Consider the following 9,144-nt stretch of genomic DNA (forward strand, 5'->3'; position numbering starts at 1 on the left):
TTCTTAATGCTTGAGTGACGTTTTAAAACTTAATATGAACTCATTTGAAAGGAATAATAGGAGTAGCAATGACTGTCACTGCTGTACATCATTACCATCAGTTTCTTAAAGCAAGGGTTAAAAAAGCTATGTAATTTAACTCCTTATGCATTGGTAGTGGTCTCCAAGCAAAAGCATAAGCCACTATCTGGACCAAGGACAAACGTGAAATCATGGAGAACTGCGACCGACCATAAGGGAGAGGGATGCTCCCAAGCCTTTCACTGCTGCCCTGCAGCATGTGGAAAGAGGCCTGGCCATGCAAGATGCCTTTCAGCTGAGAGGGACTGGGAGGAGAGGGGTGGGGATCCTACCTATGTGGGTGCCAAGGCTTTAACCAACCGCATAGCACAAGGGAAAAAGCCTTAGATACCAAACACTGACTAGACGGGGATCAGAAGAACATCTGCAGCAACGTCATACTTGCGCACCCCCCTCAGCTGCTGCAGGACGCCGATACACAGCGTGCCCCATAACAGCAACGCTAAGTGCTGTCTGTCCTTCCCCCGCACCTGCCTCGCTCGGCCTGGAGCTGCCAAAAAGGAAAGTGCCTGAGCAACCATACACCCACATCCCTTCAGCAAGCGCAGGGCCGGCTCCCGCCCGAGGGCAGCCCCGTGGCTGTGCCTCACACACACCACCTACTCCCCACCTCACGGGGGGGGATGCCCAGCCCAGCCAGAGGGTGCCCCAGGGCACACAGGGACCCCCTGTCCACACTTTGGCCCCCCACAACACAGGCATGGGCAGGGACCCACACACACAGGGGTGGCGGGAAGCCAGGGAGCTTGTCCACCTCTGCTCCAGGGCGAGTCCTCCACAGCTCCACGGCTTCACCAGATAACCACACGCAAGTCTGGGAAATCGGGCTTTTCGCTTTGGAGCGAAGCCTCAAGTCCAGGGCAGCGTGGAAATATTCAATAACATTCACAAATACTTTATCTTCTGGCACTACCACACAGAAACTCTGGGCTGCCGAGGTTAACATGAAAAGCAAACCCTGTGCACCTGGGCAGAGGACTCTGTTCTGTACAGGAGGTGGGAGCGGGTTTTAAAGCTAAACTGTGAGGAGGCAACGCTGGGCACTAAGCACCACTTCATGACATGACCTTACGAACCTCCCAGCAGCAACACCACCATCTCCTCCAGCCCAGGTTATCCTTTCTTTTTAACGGGATCGTGCAACCTGGCCTCAGCCCAGGCGAGTACCAGACCCAAAGGGTTTCCCTGGAATCAGGACAGGGTGCCTGGTGAGCAACGTTTCAGAAACAAGCCCCGTGCATGCACACGGCTGGAGGAGAGTCAAATGAGCATGCCGTACCTGTGTCAGCTGCTGGCTGGTGATCCCTCCCTGACACCCTTCCCCAGAGGACTGCATAGATAAACACCCTCTATTTGAACAAGACCAATGACAGCAAAATTGCTTGCTTGTCTCTAAAAAGACTCTAATAATGTGCATCAAGGGAGAGACCCATGGTCTGACAGACTTCTTTTTCCCCTAGAGTGAAACATAAAAATACATTTCAGTAGCAACGAGGACATGGTTTGAAGTGCATCCCTAGTTAATTATATCCAAAAGAGTAATAATAAAATAAACTATTAAATTTTAGAACTCCCTCTTTAAAGTATTAAGCATTTTGTTACTGCGGTGCAGTTAAACCACACGCTGAACAATGCTTTGAATTGCTTTATAGGAAGGTAACGTAAGGGTTGTCATGAAATAAGATGTTCTAGATAAATCTCATTCCATACAGGCCTCTAATGTTGAACAAACACCACAACCCATTGCTTAGCTTTAACACAGCATTTGTTTTAAAAATCTAACATTTGCAGCCAACATTCACATGTGAATACAAAGCACCGTCGGTCGGCGGCTGCTCAGGAAGGTCTCGGAGCTCACTGCAGCGTGTTTACAAAATTGGAAATTAAGATGTCAAGGTGGCCTGCTGGCACCTCGCATACCGCGGGAGAGTGGGGAACCGACCACTGCTTTTAAGAACAGCGGTTCAATTCCTGGCACAAACACTGAGGCTAGTTTAAAAACTCCAGTGGCTGACAAGATGCTGGATTACGGGCTGCGCCATAGCCCAGAGCCATGGGGGGAATCTGCTTTGATGCAGCTCTGGTAAACAGCAATCAAAGGCCAAGAGGGAAGGATGTAATGAAAAATGGAGGAGAATAGAGGTGAACAAAGGTTATTGCTGCCATGGTTTAACCCCAGCCAGCAACTAAGCACCACACTCCCCCCCAGTGGGATGGGGGAGAGAATCGGAAGGGTAGAAGTGAGAAAACTGGTGGGTTGAGACAAAGACAGTTTAATAGGTAAAGAAAAAGCCACGTGCGCAAGCAAAGCAAAACAAGGAATTAATTCCCTCCTCCCCATGGGCAGGCAGGTGTTCAGCCACCCCCAGAAAAACAGGGCTCCATCATGCATAATGGTGACTTGGGAAGACAAATGCCATCACCCAACGTCCCCCCGTTCCTTCTTCTCCCCCCAGCTCTATACGCTGAGCATTGACGTCATGTGGTCTGGGATATCCCTTGGGGCAGCTGTCCTGGCCACGTCCCCTCCCAACCCCTTGTGCACCCCCAGCCCACTCGCTGGTGGGGTGGGGTGAGAGACAGAAGAGGCCTTGATTCTGTGTAAGCCCTGCTCAGCAGGAACTAGAACATCCCTGGGTTATCAACGCTGTTTCCAGCACAAACCAACCATAGCCCCATACAGCTACTATGGAAAAAATTAACTCTATCCCAGTCAAAAATCAGCACAACTACTAATGAATTTTCTACCCTTTTTGTTTGGGTAATGTTAATTTGAAACCTTAAACAAATATTTAAAAGACATTTGACTACAGGAATATTATGAAGTCCCCTTTCCCATCTAGCACTCCACTGCACTATAGATGCAGGACACTGAGGGTGATAACTCAGCCCAGCGCTGAGGGCCAGAGACTCCCCAGGGAACCATCACAGGAGGCAAGGGGTCCCAGTGCCATGGTCCCCGTATGGGTGTGGGTGCCTGTGAGACCCCTGCAAGTGCCAGGGCTGGCAGGCTCCATGGGGCCCCGTGGCACAGCCCCACACTGCTGGGCTGACTGTGTGGGCTGGGGGGAGAAGTCGACCCTTCTGCTGCGGGACCTGGGGGCTCAGCCCCGATCCCAGCCACCACCTCCTCAACACTCACTCCTTTCCATAGGCTCAACGTTTCTCATCTCATTTCCCTTGCCATGTGTTTTTGCTCTATCACATATTCCTGTAATTACAAAACCAAACAGAAATGGAGCAAACTGCAGCAAACACAAAGCAGACAGCAGAGATGTCTGAATTCAAAGAACAGCTTGATTTTTCTCTTATATTCTGTTGATTTCTACACCCTCACCTCCCCACCCCTCACACAGCACTGTTCCCCTGACACTACCAACCTGCCCAAGACCCCAGCGTGCCCAGTGCAGACCCTGGGTGGTCTCACCTGGTGGGACTCACAGGCCAGGCACCGAGGTCACCCAGGCACCTTTAACAACCAGTGGGGAAAACAGGCACTTGTGGAACAGACTCATGGCCTCGGTGAGAAACCCCAGATGGGTCAGAGTAACCACACTAGCACCCATTTCTCTCCAGTAAAGGGAAATGCCTGGATGCAGCTATACGCAGTCAGGTGAGATGAATCCCATCCTTTACCTAAGGACTTGTCTAGTCAAGTTCAGGGACATCCAGTGGCTCTGTAATGATATCTGAGACCAGCCGGTGTTGATTCGGCCCATCCCTGTAGGAGACAAGGGGTGTCAGACTGGAGGATAGTGAATCTCGGCAGCTCTGTCATCCAGGGACCACAACAGGAACTTTTGCAACTTCACCTTTTGACACAGAGACGCTAAGAGGAGGATGCGCAAAGGAAGAGGAAAGATGGATTTCATTCCTCAAACAAGCTGCCTCTCCTGGGACATTTGCCAGTTTCCCTTAAGCAAACTGCTGTCATCTGAACTGTTATTAAAAAAGTTCATTCAACCTCTGGATTTACTGCCAACACCTGAGTTACGCTAGTGAGCACATATGACCTAAAAACCTGGTGACTCTGCCACGGCCAGAGCTTCCAGGCGCTCAAAAGACTCCTCTCACCCTCCCACTAGAGAGACACCCAGCACTGCACATGCATGGTGCTCAGCCCAAGCAGGGCTTCGGCAGCTGTGTGGTCCCTCTGGACATCTCCCACCTTCCCTGCAGACGGTGTGGTGAGCTGGACCTCCTCAAAGCACTTGAGGCTGAAACAACGGACAGGGTTATGTTCAAAAGGACAAGTGCATCAGATGACAGCACTAGCAACTAGACTTGAAACCTGATGTGCTGGAGCATGAAGCTCTCTTGAATTTCCTACGATATAGAAAAACATAAATGTGAATAAAGGCTGCATTGACTGGTAACCTCAATAGCACAAGAGGGGTTGAATTACCGTGAGCGAATCAGGCTTGGACTCTCACTCGCACAACTGCTCTGCAGCCCTGACCAACGGTTTGGGGTAGCCCTCATTCTGGGTCTGGCCTGCCTGCATGCTAACAAGGTGCAGCCGAGACAAGAGACCACAGCAGTTTCCCTCCCTGGCTTACAGGGGACACGCACCCAAATTCTTCTTCCTTCCCCAGAGGCTGTGCCACAATGGTTCCCTTGTATCGACAGCTCTCTGCAACTGTTAACCAGCATTTGTCCATCCTTGGAAACACAAGTTACTTTGAACAGCAGGGCTCAAGCCCCACCTGCTCCTGAGAGCCCGAAGTCACCAAGCTGTGATTAAAAATATCCAGAGGTGCCTTTGTGGACTGTATGACCCAGCAGGTCTTTCACATCTAGAAAACAGAAATATTTTCTGTAGTTTAACAAGTTATTGAAAGGTCTATCCAGAAAGTATCTGGGTAATGAAAGTATTCAGACATTTCTATTTCATCTCTTCCAGTGAGGGTAGTGTAGCTCAGCTGGTAGAGACTTACCTCAGGCTACAGCTCACCCTACAAGGGCTTGTTCCTGGCTCACTCTTGTTATTTACGTACCACACTGTGCAACATCAGCTTAGGTGTTTTAGAAATACAAGTTGAAAAAAATCTGCTCCTCTTTAGAGGCGGGAGGGAAGAGCACATCCCACACTTCCTAGCATTCAAGCGACGGATGAAGAACTCTCCATCAGCTGTGCTTTACAGCTGAAATGAGCAGACCATCCACAGGTAAGGGGAAGTTGGCCTACTTTGTAGCTTAACATCATGCAGAGACAAGAGGCAATACCTTCTAAAAAACACTTGCTCCATATACCCAGCACGGTCCCATCACCAAACACTACCAGAGCTGGTAGCAGTGACACTAGCATTTCAGCATTGGCATATACCAGTCACAGCATCTTTCCACTGCCTCTGCCATCAGTACTGCACCTTAATTCGTGCCAGGAAGAAGCAATTACCTGGGAGAAAAGGCAAACCAGGACTCCTCTAACACAGAGCTAGCGACAGGAACACGCAGGAACTCCACAATGTTGAAGCAACTGGGTTTCTTGCTTTCTTCTTGACCCACTCATTCTTACCCTTCCCCACCCACTAGTCCTGCTGGTTTTGAAGATGCTGGCACCTGAATCCAATGCAGTTAATTGCCTAAGCAAGATGAGCAGCATCTGATTCCTCACCAGAACAGGCCCATGGCCTCCAAAGAGTTACAAATGCACAGACCACCTGTGAAATCCTGGTCCTTTCACTAAATAATGCAGATTTATTTTAAATTGGCATTAATTTTTTTTTTTTTTGATCCTCATCTCTTCTGTGAGGAAAGGCACTGCATTCTGCACCATGAATGCTGTCCATAGCAGAGGTTATGGTGGCCCTTCCAAGTACCGGCACATCCCAGAGTTTAAAAATCTGCCGGCAACAGGGAAAGAGGCTGTGGGGACAATATCACAGCCAGCAAAAGCCTGTCAGAAGCCAGTAAAAAGACACCAAATGGCTCTGAGGGGTGTCAAACCAACGCCCCAACACCTCACAGGTGGACGGGGTGCCTCTCCCAGCAAACCCATGGGAGCGAGCGCAGCTCAGCGTCCCACCAACCCCCAGCAAGATTAGTGGGGCAAACGGTGCTGCAGGACTGGCCGATGTTCTCCAACGGAATAAATGTAGCGGTTTCTGACTCCTTTCCAAGCCAGTGTTTGTTGGGAAACATCAAAGCCAGTGGAATAGTAGGTGTCCCAAAATGTCTTAATTCAGAGAATTAGTGTTAACCGAGTCTGATTAGCTCCATTTATCTCTAATTAATTACCTTTACCTAATTAGACACCCTGTTTCCAGTAGACATGGAGTCAAGTAGACTAGATTATTAGTGTAGTCATTGTGCCTTTACAAAATCCTGAAATTAATGAAACGTGCAAAAGAATCTGCGGCTTTAATTGCACAGGTGTTGCCTTATGGCAAAGCTTTATCATCTGATTACACCAAGGGATTATTAGTGACTTTTTATATAGAGGATGAGCCTGTGAAATGTACCTTAGCAACAGCTCATTAGTTTAGGGTTGTTACTGTATTATTTATTACATTCAGCCTTCCCCATTATCTAGATTGATTCATGGACCTATATTTTCCTCCCCTCTGTGCAGGAAATAAATAAATAAGTGAAGGCTGGCTATTGCCATCCAGCTGCAATACGAGGGGAAGGCAGAGCGTATTCTCCAGCTACCAATATCTACCCTTTAAAATAAAGCTTTAAAGTTGATTTAAATAAAACTCTTTTTTTTCCCCCTCCCTCAGCAAAGTAATCAATTCAAGTTTCTGTCAAACTGGAATGCTTTCTACATGCCATCCAAACAGTTTGGGCCATCTTAAATCTTTTCAGATAAATAAAAATACATTACTGGATTGAAGAATGAAGTACACTATATTTACATCCAAAATATTTTTTCTGCTATAACTCATCCTTTATGAAATCTATCAGAAATATTTTATTTTTATATTTCTTTTAACTGTTTGGTTGTTGGCTACTTCTTCAGGTTTGGAGGTTTTTGCCAGATAGAGAAACTGCCTGAATAATAGGACCAAGACAAACAAAGCAAAGCAGCGACCTCCGTGTTAAGAACCGCTTGCCCCACAGAGACGCTACTTGTAGTCAAGGCTGTGAAGGTTCGACCTCACCTTCCTGCATCCTCCTCAGCAACTTCCCGCTGGACTTGCTAAATATCCCTGCTGCAACAGCCCCAGTGCTGCCCCAAGCAGAGGAGGCTTTGCTGGCCAACCTGCAAGCCCCAGGTAGCCAGTAAACGCAATGAGGGGGAGCTGTTTCCCAAAATTATTGCCCCCCTCTTTCCAGAATACCAGCCTCTTCGAACCTCACATAAAACCTTGGTGCCCACTTATCACTACATTTTAAAATGTAGAAAAATAATTGGTAATAGTTATTTTGTAGGGTACAACAAATAATTTGGGCAGCAATAATTATCTAATGACAAACGTGAATACGCACCTTCTCCTGTCTGCATTACAGAAAATGGGCGTTTTCATCTCAAACCCATGGCTCTAACAGACAGACTTGGCGTATAATTTTTTAGTGTGTCCACGTGGTTTCATGTGGCACGCCTATAAACGTCATCATCCTGCAACAAGGGCACTGGTGATGGCTTAGGGCTGCTCTGCCAAATAGAGAGATCTTGCGTGGACAGAACCTAGCTGTATAAAATGAATGTGACACCACCTGCTACAGCTCGTTTGGGATTGCTGTTTTTCCAAGACTTCCTCCTCAAAACCATAGGCCACTGTGGTTTCTATATGGACCAAAGCCTTGCTCTTGCTGTAGGATCCTCATATGTGACTTCCAAGCACACATGAACACTCCACAGGAGCGAAACAGCTGCAGGGCCTCCGATCCCCAAAGGGTGTAACATTGGCAAAAGGTGTGACCCTCGCTCCCAAAACTGCTGCCTGACGCAACAGACATTCACTTTATCAATCTAAATCTTTTCTTTAGTGCTATGGCTCAGCAAAGCCCCTGCCTTGACAGGTTTGAAGAGGCTCCATCCCTTTCTGCCTCCCCCGTGCCCCCCAACAGGACATAAAGGATCTCTCATCCTTGTTCCCTGGGGACTTCAATCCAGAGCAGACAGCATTGGACCATAAAACACATCCACCTGCTCACCCCCTGTGAAATCCCATGATCAGCACTCACCTGGAGAGCAGGAGGCACAGGGTTGACCTTTTCTTTAAAATTCCAGCAGCACAGGTGATGAAGGCCAGGGGGAGAGTTTCCTAGCTCTTCCTTGAAGGTTTCCAAAGGTGAAAGCCTTCAAGAAAGATCTAGGAGACTCTCACCCCCGTCAATCACCCCAGCTGTTGGGCAGCAAATTATCCAAGAGCAGGCAGGTAGGAAAGCCCAAGCGCAAGAGAGCAGGGGACCCAACATCACCAAGAACCTTCGATAACTTATGTTGTCAGAGGAGTGCTGGGAGCCCCAGGTCCTCTTATATATGCTCTCAGCATCATAGGTACTAACTAGTTGGATAAGGCATGGGGTCAAAGCCCGCTCTCGTGCTTGCGGGGTCCACATACCCCAGCAATATTAACTGGCTGTGGGAAAAATAAAAATAACTTGTGAGGCATTCGTATGGCTTTGAAGTAGCATCCCCACCTGCATTTACATTTTCATTTGTGATCAGATCAAACCTTTTCTCCATGCTCCCTGTTGGCTTCCCATCGAATACAGAGTCAGACTCATGAACGTCGCCTGTGCCTTCAGCGCAGCCACGGCGCCATGCCCAGCGTGTACCAGCGACGCCAGGAAAAGGCTGCCGTTCAGAGATCTATTTCTCACACTGGTTTCAAGCACATCTGTGCAGAAAACAGCACTCTCTTAGGAACCAGTCTGAAATACACGGAAGAAATTCCTGTGGGATGGAGGGTTCACTCTGTCTCTCACCACTTTGAGCAGTCAAAGAACTCTGACCTCACCTTCAATAATGAAAACAAGCGGCACAGTAGACAGGAATGAAAGATATTAAATATTTATTTAAAGGACATAAACAGTTTTTCCAGTGGGAGGAAGAGAATTACATGAGAGAGATGCTGGTCGCATCACTTAATAGGAGGTGGCCTAGCAACC

This window comes from Phalacrocorax carbo, chromosome 6 (genome assembly GCF_963921805.1).
Source record: "Phalacrocorax carbo chromosome 6, bPhaCar2.1, whole genome shotgun sequence".
Lineage (NCBI taxonomy): Eukaryota > Metazoa > Chordata > Aves > Suliformes > Phalacrocoracidae > Phalacrocorax > Phalacrocorax carbo.